Below are 17,534 nucleotides of genomic sequence, written 5' to 3' on the forward strand. Positions count from 1 at the left end.
AAAATCTTTTTATTTTTTTTTATTTTTTTTTAAACTCATTTCAGGTTCACTGAGACTTTTTGGTTAACCCAAAACATTTTTTCTTAGATTTTTGTTTTAATTCAGTCAATTTTTGGTGTTCTCACTTTTAACTTGGCAAAATTTGAAAACAAAATGCCATTCAAGTCCAGACAACATGCTTTGAAATAGTCAAAGTGAAACATTTCAACTTCTTTTTTTAATTATTTTTCATTTTTTTCACCCAAAACTATTTATCGGATTTGACCCATATTTGTGGATACTTTGTGTCATAAAAATTGCATTTTTCCATGAAATGTGTTTGCCATCTCACCGTCCAAAAAAAAGTCACTTAGCTCTAATCCAGGGACATCCATATCTGAATGCATGAGTCTCTATCTAGAGCTAAAGAGCCAGTTTCTTAACCTGGGAACTGTAACAGAGCCAGATTCTCTGTGCACCAAGCGCAGAGGAGGATACGTAACACGCAGTGATCAGTAGGCTATAGGCTTTCTGGAGAATATTGGAAGGGGAAGTTCATCCTCAGTGTCTGAGGCCTACAATGGTTTGAATTCTGAACAAGCTGCCACTTATAATGACCACAACCTTAGTTGAGGCTGGGGATTGACTGGAGGAACCCACCAAACCTAAAAGCAGCATTTCTTCAGCCTGAGTAAACGGAGAGTCTCTGCAGCTAGTCGCTGTAACAGGCACATCTTCTGTGAATCAGGCACTGAGGAGGACAAGCTCTGACTGGTGGGTTTCCGTACTGACTCACAGGGAAACAAGAAACAAAGTGCTGAAATAACTGTCATTTCAGTTAGGAAATAGGGAAATAAAGCATGTTAACAAGTTGGTAGGATAAATTTGCAAGTTTTATCTCCTCTAGTAGCGTGTGAGACTAATTTGCTCTGCTTGCTCGATTTCTTGTCATTTATTAATATTTATATGGTGCTTAAAATGTGTTTGGCTGTCTTATAAAACAAATACAGACTCAGTCCCTGCCCAAAGGAACTTACAATCTAATTTTAGGTCTGAGTCAATAAGTAATGATAAAAACCGTTGTAGGAGGAAAGGCAGAGGAACAGGGTTTACACTTACAAAGCAAATACTGCAGTAATATTTAGTACTTGAACACGAAAATTATAAAGTTAGTACTGGAGACACACTGTATGCATAATGAAAGCTAAAATGCTACCGAATTTCTTAATTTCCTTGTGGAGCATACATATACCATGCTGTATTACCCTGTTAATGTTGTCTATAAATATTTCTTCTCACTGATTGGGTGTTTGGTTACTAGTGGTGACCTTTGCCTCTCAAGTTTATGGCTTTATGGTAAATCTAAGCGACGGTGTGTGAGGATGTGTATTATGCTGGGAGATGTGTTGAATTGTATAGGTGATAAATGAGGACTGTGTACTGCAGGGAGGGGGGCTGCATGTGCTGGCTGTGCTGGTGTGCTGAGGGATTTTGTGTTTAACTTGTTTGGGGGTGTGGGTTGTGTTGGGGGTTTGTGTTGTTGTATGGGTGGCAAATCAATTTTTGAAGAAGTGTGGCTGCTGGGCTAAGTAATCTGTGCAATCTGCCTCATATCACTGAGTCATTACAACCAGTGAAGATGGTGCATACAAATTAGCTGTAAAGGTGGTGACTTGTTGTTACCTGTGATGTGATATAATGGTGTAGGACAGGGATAGGCAACCTATGGCACACATGCCAAAGGCGGCACGTGAGCTGATTTTTGGTGGAACTCACACTGCCCAGGTTCTGGCCACCAGTCCGGGGGGCTCTGCATTTTAATTTAATTTTAAATGAAGCTTCTAAACATTTTAAAAACCTTATTTACTTTACATACAACAATAGTTTAGTTCTATATTATAGGCTTATAGAAGGAGACCTTCTAAAAATGTTAAAATGTATTAGTGGCACGCGAAAGCTTAAATTAGAGTGAATAAATGAAGACTCGGCACACCACTTCTGAAAGGTTGCCGATCCCTGGTGTAGGACTTTTGGCAGAGATAGATACTGTTTTATTACCTATAAATACCAGAATAAGGGCCTCCTCCCCTTTGTCTACCCCCTGTACCAACATAGAATAACTTGAAAGACTGAGACCTAAAGATCCTTATTTAGGGCTGCCTTTCTAATGTCACCAGGAGGTGGCGCTGGCAGGCTGAAATCAGGAAACAAACTGGGGAGGAAAAAAAAAGAATACTTTTCCATTTTCTCATACCTTTCAGTGTGAAGGGATTTAGTTTGCTCTTTACACAAATATTCCCCTTTGATGAGATACCTAAGAGAAAATACCTGCCCAAATTACAGGTTTCAGAAAGTAATGGGTACATGAAAGCAGAGGATTATAATAGAAAGTGGTTTTTGTAATCTTAGCTAGGGTGGTCACTACTGATGCCCATTTGAACACGTTACATGAAAAGACTTAAGTTGAGTCCTCCTACAAACCATAAAATGAGAAATCCTGTTGAAACATTTGAAAGATATGGATGAAAAGAGAGGTTTATAGCAACCATTAATGTAATTTTCTCAGTAAACTTCACAATATCTTTATTGGTTTCCACCTTCTGACCTCGCAGGCATCATATAATAATAGGAAGGCAGTTGGAAGACTTTTCTCTTTATGAGTAAATAGTTGTATTGATTAGTTTTTTTTATTTTTTCCACACTGTTATGTACTGTGAAATTCTTTTTAGAAAAAATAAAATGGAGAAACAGAATCCCATCACTTCTAACCTCCTACCGATGTCGCTATTAAACCAGCTGACAAGGACAGTGCAAAGAGTTGTCTTCAAAAGATGTGTGTGTCAAAGAGGGAGTTTAGCTCAGTGACTCTAGAATAAACATTTAAGGAGAGAAAATGTAGTGGAGATAATTGTGTTTCTCCTAATACATCACATTATAGTATAAAGCTGAGAAACAAATGTCTCATGTTTTGAAATGAAATGAGCATTGATTTCTCCAGTTAGAAACTACAAACCCCTGCATAAAGGCACGTTCAATTAGCTGAAAGGTTACAAACTCAAGTTAAAACTTAGAACTTATGTCAAGTAGTTTGAAATACATGGTGCCGAAGTACATACTGTTGTTGGATAGTCGGGGACTTTCCAACATCATGTTAAGTAAGAAAGTGTGTAGGCAATGGCAGCAGAGAGGAATAGAATACTTGATCTGTCCATGACAAAGACTGACCTGGTGTTTATGGAGTTACAAGGCAAAAATGCAACCTGCTCTTTCCGGACATTCACACTGAAAGCACAGCACAGTGCAGTGTAAAGCTAGCTGAAACTCGGGATTTATATTTCACAGGAAACCTGACCATTTCAAAATTTGGTTTCATTCTGATTCAGAATGAATCATCTGTTTTTCCCAAAGTTTTCCATAAAATGGAAATCCTGTAAAAGTTTCATTTTGTAGAGGCCAACACATATTTCTTCTGAAACATACTCCCTGGAACCCCTGGAGCTGCTCATTCAAGTTAACATGATTCTTGTCATTTTCACCACTGCCCATGGCTGAGTAGCAGCTGTGAAACTGGGCAGTTGACCTCTTGCTATTCAGTGGTGGGTAGCCAGGAAGCTGACAATAATCTTGTCAGTTTCAGTCAGCTGCTGCCGGTGCTTTCAGGATGGATGGTTCCAGGGCAACCCTGCCACCTTGATTGCCCTGGAGGCTTGCTGACTCCTGGGCTGGCTGACTCCTCAGACTGACTGATTCCTCTGGGAAGCCAACTGGCCAAGGAGCTTTGGCATCCCCAGGAACTGCTAGGGTCTGGGAGCCTGGAAACATTGGTGGCTTGCAAGGCTTCCAGGCAGCAGGGTAGCTTGGCTGCCCTTGAAGCTATGGCTCAAGTTAAGCTCTCAGGGTGAAGGTTTCCTGCCATCGAGATAGGAGTCTGGAAGACCTAGGTTGGGCTCTCAAGGTCCGCAGCTCCAGGGTAGCCCCACTATGCAGGCTGCTGCAGGCGAGGGACTCCAGGGTTTCCAGACTCCTGGGCCAGCTGATTCCCAGGACAGCTAGATTCCTAAGCTGTGGGAATCAAGCATCCCAAAGAGCAAGCTGGTCCAGGAGTCTTGCAGCTCTGGGGTCCCTGACCCTATGGTAGTCTGCATGGTATGGCTGTCTGAAATCCACAAAGCATGGGTTTCCCAGCAGCCCACCTGGAGCCCTACCTCTGGCTTGATGGAGTTTGTTGAACCCTATATGTTCCTGTGAAACATTTTGGATTCAAACTTGTGTTTTGTAGTAAAACCCTGTTTTGTTGGAAAATTTCCAACTGGCTCTAAGACAGTTTATTAAAAATTGGTAAGAAAATACGGATAAAGTTGGAGAGCTAGTCGTCATCTTAGAATATGTAAAACGTGCCACTGAATTTGGTTCACAGGTCGGATCATTAGCTTCCCCCACCTGGGCTGGGTACTGACGGAGAGTGTAATGTGAACACTGATCCATGCCCTCTGGAGAGCTATTGAAAACTGGGCAAAGTGTGTTAGTCATCAAAAACTATAATGATTAAATTGTGTGACGTACTTAAAGATGTGATTGGACTATGTCACTACCACAGAAGTAGAGTGCAATTGCTAAAACAAACAAAAAAATCAGCATTGGCCTAACTCTGTATCTATTGACTCCAGTAGAGTGAAGTTAGGCCAGCGCTGAATGCTTTTGAAATTCCCACCCAAAGTCAGTACTGGGTACCCTTTTATTAATTTAGATGAAATTTACAGGTTAAAGATGTTAACATAACCCAGTCACCGTCCAGTGTTAAACAGTGTTAAACGAGGTTTACAGTTTGGTATATAGAGACCTCAGCCTGCTTAGGACCATAGCGCAAACATCATTAAAATTCTTTTAACTTTTATTTAAAGATACAGAAAAGAAGGGGAAAAAACAGTTAAAGAATTTTAACTATTAAGTAAGGCTTTCATTTTAACAACCTTTCTTGTTCTCTTTTCCTTTAGCTGGAGAGAGTTTTAGAAGGAAACTGCGCCTTCTTCCCTTTGTTTGACAGTCTCTTAGATGGTATCAGAAATGGTAATAACTATCCTTTGGGTTAAAAAAGGAGTTGTTAGTTGAAATAAGTTGCTGCTATTTAAGTCCAATCTGGTTTCACCACTGGTGGTTCATGGGATTCAAACAGAGCTGGTTGAGTCTGTTGTGTGAGTCCTTCTGGCCCGGTCAGGTCAGAACATCTCTTAGGAGTTGGATGAAGAAGGCTCACGTTCCCAGGAGATGGTGGGGGTGACAGCCATGATGATAAAGCTTGCTTCAGTAGCCTCACTATGTTCCATATTTCCCCCCTTAGTCTCTCTGTTTAAGGAACCAAAAAGGGGTGATGGGTGGAATAGCCCATCCCCTCATTATTTTGTTCACTGATTAGTCCTGATATTCGATATGCCAACTTTTGGTTCATTAATTTCCAGTTCCACATCTGTCAGTTTGTTTGTTTTGTTGTATTTTGGGCAGGAGGCTAAGAGCATGATTTCAACATATTCTTTCAATCAGTATCAATATGGCCTTTTTGACTAATTTAGTCTCTCTATCTGGTTTTCTTGCACCTGCTTATAACAATCATTACTTATGTAACCCCTTTGGGGTTTAGAGAGCATGGCCCCTTTAAATCTTTTTTCCGAGGGGGAGAGGGAAAGTAAGAAAAAAGGAGGGAAACTCCAGAGGGGCAGCGTTGGAGCCCCAGGGAGGGAGAGAGGCAGCCGGCAGGTCCTGGAGAAGTGAAGCAGGGAGAACCTGCCTGAGGAGGACAGGCCCGATCGGGGACAGCCCAGAACAGGAGCCAGGAGCAGCATTGTGCCAGGGAGCAGTCACCTGAGAAGGACAGGCCAGAGCTGGACCCAGTATCATGACTGCCCAGAGCTGCATGGGGCTGTGAGTGCTGGGGCTTATGACTCTGCATTGGGAACAAGGAGGGAGGTTGTAGCTAGTTAAGTGGAGAGGTGCTCGCTCTGTGCGCTACTGCAGAGAGCGGCAGAAGAGGGCACCGGAGGAGTTTGTTGGGGAAAGTTCACTGGTGCCGAAGACGACCAGGAGCACCCAAGACTCACCACTGGACTGGAACTTTGCTCAGGACTCCTGAACTCTGTGTGCAGACACATTGCTCAGTGTCTGCCCTGTCAGACTGTGCTACCACTGGGCCCGTGGGGCCATGGTTTGAATGCAACCCTGTTCTACTGTTCCCCCTATATTTCCCCTTGTTGTATTTCTCCTCTCATCCCTCTGTAAATAAATATCTCCCTTTGTTATATCCATTGTACTTTTCCTGTGTGTGTGTGTGTGTTCACTCTGCGGGGTTTGGAACCTGGGGTGGAAGGGATTTCTCCTGCTGTATTCCTGCGCGCGCCTTCTCTTGGCCAGAGCTGCCTGCAGAGCAGACTCCATCTTGGCCATAGGGGCGCTACAGTTACACTTAAAGCAACTGGAACTATTTTCCATTAACATTTGTTGGTATAGATTTTTAAATCATCTTATAAACTTTCAAATGTTTTTTACAATTAAGCTTCCAAATAGGGTAAATTTGTAAGCCCAATTATCACAGCAGTACCCTTTCAAAATATTGCTCTGGAGATTCATGGGCACTTAACAATTGTGTGTGTAAGTTTTTTAACGCAATTTTGCACAGTTATAAATATTTTTAAGTTTTGTTTTGGAATTCATCAGTCTGTAGCTTAAACCACTTTTTGCAGCCTTTGGAATACAGGAAAACACTGATTAGGACTATTTGATTTTAAGCTTCTCCATTATTTCCTTTGTTTCCCTGAATCTAAAATTCATTTGCAAACTAAATTTTGTTTAGCCAGTGCTCTCATTACTCCAGAGTTTTGGTTGCCCATTGATGTGTTTGCTAAGTGGAGTTTACCTCCACACAAAGCTATGCTTCTGTGACCGGGGCTACTCATGAAATACTGTGTTAGTCAGTGAATGCATGTGAAATTGTTTGCTTCTCCTGCATACCCTGCAAATTCTCACAGGAAATCTTTTGCTCTCCTGGGAATATTATCATCTTTTGGCAAAATAATGCAACTGCTAAGGTTCCCATCTCTATTTTTCATTGTCAGACATCATAAAAATGGTGTTGAATGCTGCCATTAGAATTGATCTGCCGCAGTTTGGTCTTCTGTTCGATTTTACCTTAGGATCTCGTAAAGCTTGTACCTGTGTACAAAAGCAACTATTTCTGATAGCCTCTGGGTATTCTAAACTATTTTAGGATTGGATTTTTAGATTTGTTCTAAAATGTTATATACCTTTTATTTAAAATGGCATTCTGAAACCAGGCTAGTGCTTTTTTTTTTCAAAAGGCGCTTGTTCATAAAAGCGTCAGTTTAAGTCTTCTGTACAGCAGCAGTTTTCGTTAGTGTGTTAATGTCACGATCTGCTGTTAGTCAAACAGATCAAGACTCAAGACATATGTTATTTCATTTGTGAAAGAGAGTAAATATAGAATGACAGGGATTGAAAATAAAGTACAAGGGTGGAATTTTGAAAGCGATTTTAAGACCAAGATTAATTAGCAAAACTACTAACACATTTTATTTTATGACCATATGCTTGGGGTATCACTCCGTGCTGAGGAATATTCCTGTGCTGGTATCTGAGACTGAGAAACAGGGACCTCATTGAAATGCAAGTGGCTCTCTTTCTTATACACAAAGACTCAGCTGTTGGCTATTCAGTCTCCATCATGTTTTAATGCACTCATTATCTGCATAAAGTGATACCACATTAAGGACAATGTATGACAGACTGCCATAATAGCTGCTAGCTATATTTAAGAGGGCCAGCAGTGGCTCCTACTCCTTTTAGAATACTATTTTCCCACCTCATGCAAATTTATGTTAACATACTGGTGAGTTTCACTGCTGCTATTTACTTTGGGCAACAGCAAAACTCAGTATCTGTTGCTACTTTGCCAAGGCAGCAACAGATACTGGAGGTAACATAAAAACGGCCATCCCAAAGGTCCATCCAGCCCAGGTGTGTATCATGACAGTGGCCAATGCCAGGTGCCCCAGAGGGAGTGAACCTAACAGGTAATGATCAAGTGATCTCTTTCCTGCTGTCCATCACCACCCTCTGATATATAGAGCTAGGGACACCATTCCTTACCCATCCTGGCTAATTTACAGATGAGGATGATGCGGGGAGTGAGGGAAGTACAGACCGGCTCCTTCACACTCAGGACGTTGTGACGTGAGTAGGGCCTGGGAAGAGAGTAAAAGGAATTCTCTGTGCTGGCAGCCAGATGTGAAGCATGATGGTGGTGGGGGACTTAAGTTTCATTGGGCACTTACCAACCAAAGGCTGATATCAAAAACAGTCTCCTGAGCAGAGTCCAGGGAGACAGCACAATATTGTATCTAATACTGACGGAACAAGACATGTATTCATCTGGGGTATCACTGTAGTAGCTGATCTCCTTAATGAATGCAATCCATATCCATTAATTTCCTTATGGTCTCGGTCTCAAAGCCACATAATATCCTTGAATGCAGCTGGTTATGTATAAAACAGGCAGTAAAGCTTGTGTAGCAAGACAGCTTTCTCTGTGCTACCCTTCTTAAGAGGCACCCTATTTTGTTTCCTCTAGCATTTCTCTGAAATAAATAAATGCGCCAAAAGCCAATTTTGATTCAATATGTGTGAGAGCGTGTCTATGTGTTGAGGTAAATTCTCCTGCTTAAGTTGAAACTGTGCCCAGTTTTGGGGATACCTGCAATCATAAATGTAGGAAATATGCAGATTTGTTCTTCCTGGAGTATGGCAGAATACTGGTGGCAGCTCCCACAGGGTATTATTTACAGTATTTCCTTTTTATAGCCAAAAGAATAATTATGGTCCCTGTTTCCTTTATCCCTGGTGAAGGGGTTGTTTCTCCATGGGTGAGAGTCTGTTAATTAAAAGAAAGTTGTTGGCACTATCGCTTACTTGAAATTATGTAAAAATTGTCCTGTTAAAACTACATTTCCATTAAGAATTAAGCAGTGCAAAGAAATCCGTTCTTTATCATGGTGCATGGCAGTTTACAGGCTAATAATATGGCTTTTTGTGTGTCATGATAAATACAGAAATACCCTTTATATAAATATGCTAATAGTGAAGTGGCAGCATATTATTGGCTCAGATGATGCTCTGTGTATTGAAAGAAGTTATAAATCTAATGTAAATTTTGCTTGTTGGAGCTATACAATGAGCATCCTGTCTCAGAAAATCCATTAGGAATGAAGAACTGTGATATCTTCATTGCATTACAGCAGTCCAGCTGATAGCACAGTCATTGGATAGAAATGTCAGGCTGCTGTAGCAAATTTGAAAATGCATTTGTTCCAGATGTTCCCTTTCCCCACCCCCAGCAAAAAACCAAACAAACCGCCACCACCAACAAAAAGCACAATACGTGTACCCCAGCAGGTGCAGTTAGAGACATGTTCCCTTCAAGACTTTTCTTTTTCTAAATTAGGGGAACCCTGTGGAATCTCAGATACTGTTGTAAGGTAACTCTTCGCAGATGCTGACTTTTTTTAATACTCAACTTTATCGAAAAGCCCTCGCCGTTTCCAAGTGGTGCTCTGATCGAAGGGAAATCTTGTCTCCTGAAAAGCAGCTATTTCCGCTTATAGTTAATGTCCAGTTTTAAAACAGAATACCTCTAAAATGCTTATACTTTCACTTCAGCATGACAAACACTCCATGTCCCCTTTCATAAATTACACCCCTGGCAGAGGTTTCTGAGGTTTAAATAGAATAATTTTGGCTAGTGGCAATTTTAGTTTTACGTGTGACTATTAAGACAAGAACTTGGAATAAAGAATTTACTCCAATAAAACTTTTTGCTTGCAAATGGCATTGGGAAACAAAGCTGTGAATCAGAGTTTACACCATACTTCTCTTTGCTGCAGTTTAAAGTACCACAGAGTATAGACAGTACATAAATTCAGTATATTACTATAACACATCATAGCAACTGAGGTGTTTATTTCATAATATTTGTATTTCATAAGAGCCACTAAAGGCAGATCCTTACCAAAACCTGGTTGTGCTTTGGCTTTGAATAGGAAGAGTGATGATTATCTGTGGCAGTAGGGTTTGATGAATAAGTCACTGGACTGGGAATCAGGCCTTGAGTTTTATTCCTGGCCCTGGCACTTACTCACTATGTGATTTCAGGTGGCTTACATCCAGTTATATTAGATTCAGCAATACATTTTTATTTCTTTTAAGCCTTCATGGTTCAGGGCAATACCCAACCGGTAACTTGTGGGGGTTAGAAACAAAGTTTCATTAAAAGCAGACTATTCCATAATTATTTTTTTAGGAAGTTTCCTCTGAAGTATCTGGTATCTGGTTGAAGACTGGATAGTGAACTAGATGGACCACTAGTCTGATCTAGCATGTGATAATTTCTGTGATCTCCTGTAACATCTTTAATCACCCTTTTCCAACCTATGCATTGGGGATATTGATATGTACTCCTTTTGTGAAGTGTTTTTTAGGGGTGTGTTGATGGAAAGCACTATGTGAGTGCAAGTATAGATTTAACAAAGCACCTTTGCTCCTAGTATGGTCACTTCACTTTCCTCCTAGCATGAGGGTAAACACAAAGATAGTGTCCATTTCCTGGGGAAATGGTGAAGTTCAAGAACTTCTAAAGGAAAAATATACCTTAGTGGTGGTAAGTATTTAAGAGAGAGCCAGGTGTAGTCAAGATGAAAATCTCAGACTAAATAACCTGGCAAATGTGCAGGAAAACAAAACCCAAAATGAATACAACTTTTCCTACATTGCAAACTTTATCATTTTTATTTCTGTAGCACTTAGGAGCCTGAGTTATGAATTTGTGTTCGTGGATGAGATTACCCAGAGATAATGTAGAGAGAGGAGAGAATTGGTCCAAGGACAGAGTCTTGTGGGACCCTTACAGAAAGCTGGATGGGTGATGAGAAGATCTTCCAAAGGACATATTGAAGGAGCAATTAGAGAGGTAGGAGAAAAACCAGGAGAGGACAGAGTCACTGAAGGCAAGAGAATACAAGAAAGGCATGGTCAGCAGCGTCAAAGGCAGCTAACAGGTCCAGGAGAATGAGGATGGAGTACTAGTTCTGAGGCTTTGGCTAGGAAGAAGTCATCAGAGATTTTGGGAGAAACCAACAAACCTTTTTCTGGCTCTTGATAGTCCGTAATGAATGTGATTAGAATACTTTCCTGCTTTTCTATTTTCTGAACAATTTAGTTAGATGTCTCTGTCATATAACTGAAGCTCCTTTGTGCAGTAATTCACTATTTTCATTCTGGTTTAATTGTGTATGGGATAATAATGCTCTTTAACTGTTTGAAATACAAAACCAGAATGTACAGCCTTTATTTCAAGGGCCAGTGTTCATCAGGGAACCAAACATAATTTTACCTGCTAGTTCTGATGATAATCCAAGATTGTGTAGCAAAAGGCTACCCTTCATCCCATTGCAGATATTGTATGCATTTGAAAACCCAAGCAAATAAAGACCCATTTATATTTTGCCAAATGGTTAGCACAACCAGAACTCCTTACTAGTACAGAGAATCAAACTTCTACATTATTAAACAGAATATTAAGATAATAATTTAGTGTCTCCTAATGTTTTTCTTCCCCAGATCCAACAAATCATGCTAACTTTTAAGAACTTTTTATCAGTCTTCTAACAAGCTAAACTATCTTTCAAAGACACACACATCTTGGCAGGAAAAGAGACCTTTTTCTAGGTAAGCACTACTTGCTGTCATGAAAAAGAAAACAAAACACTATTTTAACATGACAGATTAAGAACAACATATTCACTTCTTATCCAATAGTTTTTCACAAAACTTTGGAGGGTCAAAAGGTTCAGTAACAGTGAAGACAGTGGAAAAGAGATTTGAATGGAATAGGGATGTGATCCAAATTAATCACCGTAGCTATTTGGAATATTTTAATCTCATAGAGGTAAAGAACTTTACTGACAAATATGATGAAGTGTTGCTATGGTGGTGATGGAGAAGCAAGAAAGTTTTATGGTTAAGACAATGCCCAAAAGCCTGGTCCAGAGGAATTAGTGCATATGGCATGAGACTGGGAATCAGGAGACTTGGGTTTCCTTTGTGACCATAGGCAGGGCATTTGTCATCATTGCAACTCTGTTTCCATGTCTGCGTAATTTAAAGTGAGATGCATGCCTTTGTGCAGCACCTAGAATCTACCTGAAAAGAGCTATGTAAGTAAAAAGAATTGTTATATTTGGTAAATACACCTCAGTATGATGAGATGCCACCTTAGGATTGCCCTGAATACTGTCATAAATAGATAGCTAAGGGTTAATGTTTCTTTTACCTGCAAAGGGAACCAAACACCTGACCAGAGGACCAATCAGGAAACAGGATTTTTTAAAAGCAGGGGAGGGAATATCTGGAGGGGTTTGGCTTTCTTCCGTCTGTTTTGTTTTCTTTCAGCTATGGAAGAACATCTTTTTTTTCTATCTCCAATCTTCTTTCTACCCTTCTACTACCAAGCTGTGAGTACAAAGGGAGCAAATCAATAGGCTGTTATATGCTTTGTTTTGTATTTACATGTGTGCTGTGCTGGACTGGTTTAAATTGGCTATTTTTTGAATCAGACTGTTTATTCCTATTTTCTTATAAGCAATATCCCTGTATTGATCTCTTAATGCAGTGTTTAGTTTATATGTATTTTCTTTCTTTTTATATAAAGTTTTCTCTTTAAGACTTGCTGGAGGGTTTTTTTTTCTCTAGTTAYRGCTACRGAACGAAGGGAGGGGGGAATCTCTTTGTGTTAGCGTGACTAGGTTTGAATGCATAGCCTCAGGGGGAGGTAGATTGTCCTCTCTGGTTTGTATTCAAGGAGAATAGTACGGCATCGCTCAGGCTAACCCAGGGAAAGGGGGAAGCTGGGGGATGAGATAGGGAGACCCAGGGGCTCGGGGTCTTGGGGGGTCCCCCAGGGATAAGTTGGGGAGACTTGGGGGCGATCAGGAGCCCTGAATCCTGACTGGTGGCAGCGAGAAAATTTCCAAGCTGGTAGTAAGCTTGGAGGTTTCATGTTAGCTCTCAGTTTATGAACGCTAAGGTTCAGAATCTGAATAGGATGCTATAACAAATACACATGTAGAAATATTCATGTCTGTTATTTTAAGTTTTCTGCCAGGTGTGGAAAGCATGAAGTGGTGTTGGCTGAGTTCAAAGGACCATTTTTGTTTAGTGGGGTCAATAAAGAAGCATGCTAATAAGTCTTGAAAAATTCACAAGTCCCCAACCCCCTAAATTGGGAAAATACAGCAATGCCATCCTATCCCTTGTATTCCAAAAGTGGTGCCTTATACATAAGGCAAATAATCCACTGCACCTGCCTTGCACTCTGCCGCTGGAGGAAAATGACAGCACAGAAGAAAAATGCAGCATCAGATACACTCCATTTGTCTTTGACAGTGGCTGTGCCATGAAAGCGTCCAAAATATAAATGATGTCCTTTTCCCCTTTAAATCAAAAATAAAAGTATTTTATTTATAAAGACCAAAGCATCTATTACAAATATTTTATTCTGCTTTCTTATAAATGCAGTTATAATTCTGGAAGCAACAATACTTTCCAGAAAAATTCAATGTCAGATTACAATTAAGAATGCTCTGGTACTTCAGAGATGGCTGCTAAATGGATTACGATGGCAAATAAGCATTTTTAATACCATAAAATGTGCAATAATTGGTCAAATTGCAAAGTTAGAATTATTCATAATAATAGACACTTAGGGCCTGATTCTTCATGCCATCTTTTACACCAATCTGGTAGTGAAAAGGTGTCTTGAAGTGGAAATATAGTTTACACTCTCAGTATGGCAGTTTTACCTCACGGTAGTGATGTGAAGGGGCTGAAGAGTAAATGAAAAGCAGGCTTTTCAAATGGCATCTCCTCTTTTTGTAATCTGCTAGGTAGGTCAGTCTCCTCGTTTTTTGTTCAGATGTATTTTCAGGGATTGCTCATAGGAAGAGTGATCCTGTGACTTGGACCTTTTTAATTGTCTGTGTTGCACTCTGCACCTTTTCCAAATTTAGCATGGAGGAAATCATGTGGCTTGAGCCCATCATAGATGTATAGCAAGAAGAAATCAACTTTCCTCATGTTTTTCTGAATGAACTGTGAAGTCCAACATTCATCATCCTTTGACATTAGAAATGTAGCACTATTATCGCTGTACTGGCTGATTAAAAACAAAAAAGATACAGCCTTTAACATGCCACTCTGTGCCAACTACTGAGAAATTCCAGCAAGTTCTGATAAGAATACAATGTTGTTTGAGATAAACTAGTAGCATTAACAATGGCTTGGATTTATTTTTAATTCAGCAGTCTATAGACAGCTCATTTTGCATGTTGCCTTTAAAATAATCAGAATGGCCATTGCTAACTGTAGCTATGGAATAATGAATTTATAATCGACTACTTAGTAGCTTGTGGCAAACATTGCAGACAGGAGACTCAAGCTTAAAATATTATACTATACTTTTTTTTTTTAAAGTAGTAATCACAGCCATTTGTGTCAAAGCTCCATTTGAACATGCTAACCCCATTCAAGTACATGCCGGTCTTATCATTGACTTTGGTGGGACCAAGATTTCACTCTGATTATACAAGTGAATTACTGTTGCATGCAACACATGGAAAATATTACCACTTAGTGTAGTTCTTTCTCAGATTGTTGCATCATGCTTTTTAGGTGCAATGCCATTTTGCATTCTTTGATAAATGAAGTCTAAACAGAAAATAAAATCCACTGAGAGAGAGAGAGTATATTAGGGAGAGAAAGCAGTTGTTCCTAATCATAACCTTATCTGTTGAAGCGACAGTTTCAATTCCATCTGAGTCCTCTCCAGTTGTCGGGTTTTTTTAATGTTGGATTAAGTAACATTTTTGTAATCTTATTCCCATAGCAACCCTATCTTTTTGATGTAAATCTGCTTGTCTCTTCTTTTATTGTCTTCCCAAGCCTGTACATGAATAGCATACACAAGTGATGATGAAGAGCATAGTCTGGTGAGGAGAGGGCATAACTTTTTCTGTAAGAGGAAATAAAGAGAAGAATACGTTGTATGCATAATAAACTCAAGATGTTCTCCACAGGTCATTGTTTATTACATCGTTTTCTCAGCAGAGTTCCTCACAAGAGTTAGAATCTTCTACCTGGTTTTGCAAGATGTTGGAGCAACATTTAAATCTGTTCCAAAGAGCATGGGAGGCCAAAACCCCTACAGAGACTAAAATACAAACTTAATGGCCTGTAATGACATGGTTTATATAACTTATCTTGATCTCAGTTTGAATGAAAAGAAGTCTTACTTGGCCATATAAGTGCTGCAGATGAAATTCAGAGACTCTCAGGTGAAACTTACCTTTTGAGAGTTTTAATTGGGTGCCTTGTTGGCACACTATTTTGTGTGGACATAGCTATTTTGGGTTCCCCCACTCGTGCCCGGAAGCCTATATTCAGAGGTTAATTAGGACATGGTCTCAGCAGGGCGCCAAAGGATGCTAAAGGTTGACATCTTGAGTGGAATGCTGCATGAAGCTGGAAGGCATTTCTGTGTGTTAGGAAAAGACGTACAAGTCTCCAAGTTGACCAACTTCTGGTTTCTCTCGCATGCCTTGAAGTAGAGAGGGGCCGGGCTGCAAACCTGGGATCCAGCTCTAACTCCCTCAGGTAATTTGGTCTAGCACTTTTGCTTGGAAATATTAAGGAGAGAGAGACAACTGCAAGGTATTGGGACCCTGCTTCTGAGTTGCATCTCTCAGAAAGCACGGACCAGGGTGGAGGGAGAAGGTGGCTTTTAACCACCTCTGAACTGTAAGCCCAAAGCGTGACCGTAGAATTAGTCTACACTAGAAGGGCTTTGCCTATACAGTTATACCAGTATAGCTATACTGGCATACCCCCTAGTGGACACGCAGATTGGCATAGGGAGATATTTTGCTTGTACAGTTACATCACCTCCTCAAATGACATATGCTATGTCAGCAAATGGTTTGCGGCCTACCTGCCCTCCACAGGAGGTTTGTATGTAAACATTTTGTTCTCTAGCTATAATGGAATTTGAACTTTATCCACAGTCTATTACCTAACTTCTACAGGTCACTACTTGCAATAAACCAGAGATGCAGTTTGGTTACCACAGTATCCATGTTTGAATTAAGAAACAATTATCTTCTCTAACTGAATTTTTGTTTGCTGCCTGGTGGCTGGATATCACCAAAGAATCCACCCTAGCCATTCTTTGTGTAGTGTGCATGATAGCTGTTCTATCAGTGAGGGAGGAATGGAATATTTATATAAAACACAGAATCTACAATATTGTTTTAATATGCCGTGTTCCCAGTGTAAGTATGTTCATGATGAAACTTTCTAAAGGTATCTTCTGAAGTGTAGCTTTGCCCCTCTAGATGGGGGATAAGTGTTGTATAGACTAGATTTACCACTCAGCTGCTGAGAATTTTAAAGAAATCAGTAGCCATTTTTTTGGCAGGACCTACCAAAAACCCTGTCTTCTCTTGTTAATATGAGCTGTAGCCTTCTCAATGGATTGATGTATTGATTAATCTCTTAGACTGCAATGGTCAGTAAAGGTTTGGTCCCCGAGGTCTACAGCATCAGGCATATTGGTGTCAGTATCATTAGAACGAGAGAACCGCTAGAAACACACAAGAAAGAATTGCATTATATCACAAGTCCTTTACTAACCAATCCACTAAGCAGATAAACAATCACAAACACTGAAATACAGAAGCAGACAGAGGGATAGTGAAGTGTTTACACCTGTGACTGGAAATTCTATCAACTTGTTGAGGGGAACCCCCAGAGTGTCAGTTATCTTCTTTCTCAACATCATCTCTGTTGTCATCATTACTGATGGCTGTCATCCTACTGTCTTCCTGTGTGTTCTCCAAACCTGCCCAGCACACAGGCAGAGCAATATCTTTTTTTCCCTAAGTTATGCTTACACCCACTAAGGCTCATACACTAGTTCCATCCCCTTTTTCCTTATCTGTGCTCCCACGTTCCACTGATTTTTGAGGCACTTTATTTTTCATAGGTTGCCATATTAGTTCCTTTTTTGCTCATTGACATTGCATCAAATAGTTACTATAATAACATAAAGTGAAAATTCCCTAAGATGTTACCACTGGTCATCTTGGGATATTAACTGATATATAGTGTCACATTTTCCAAAACATCAGCAATTAACACATCTTTTTACTATAATTTTTCTGTTTAAAGATACAGGATGATTACTCAGTGAACTAGTTTTATCAACCTATTTCAGGCCTAAGGGCTTGTGCGATTAAGCTGAATATTTTACAGGCCTGAGGACTGAGTAGCCCCTGTGTTGCAACATTAATATTTATGTTTCACCTGTATATCCTAAATATACTTGATGTCTTTTATTCTTGGCCACAGAGTATGTGATGGAATCTGATTTTAAAGGGAGTTAAGTA

The 17,534-nt window shown here is 40.0% G+C and overlaps 1 protein-coding gene across 2 annotated transcripts in view; it reads left to right on the plus strand.

Moving 5' to 3' along the window:
• Nucleotides 1–17,534, plus strand: part of CNTN3 (contactin 3) — a 237,830-nt gene that overhangs the window by 75,666 nt on the left and 144,630 nt on the right. The gene's annotated exons all lie outside the window — the stretch shown is intronic.

Source organism: Chelonoidis abingdonii, chromosome 17, assembly GCF_003597395.2.
Source record: "Chelonoidis abingdonii isolate Lonesome George chromosome 17, CheloAbing_2.0, whole genome shotgun sequence".
Taxonomy (NCBI): Eukaryota; Metazoa; Chordata; order Testudines; family Testudinidae; genus Chelonoidis; species Chelonoidis abingdonii.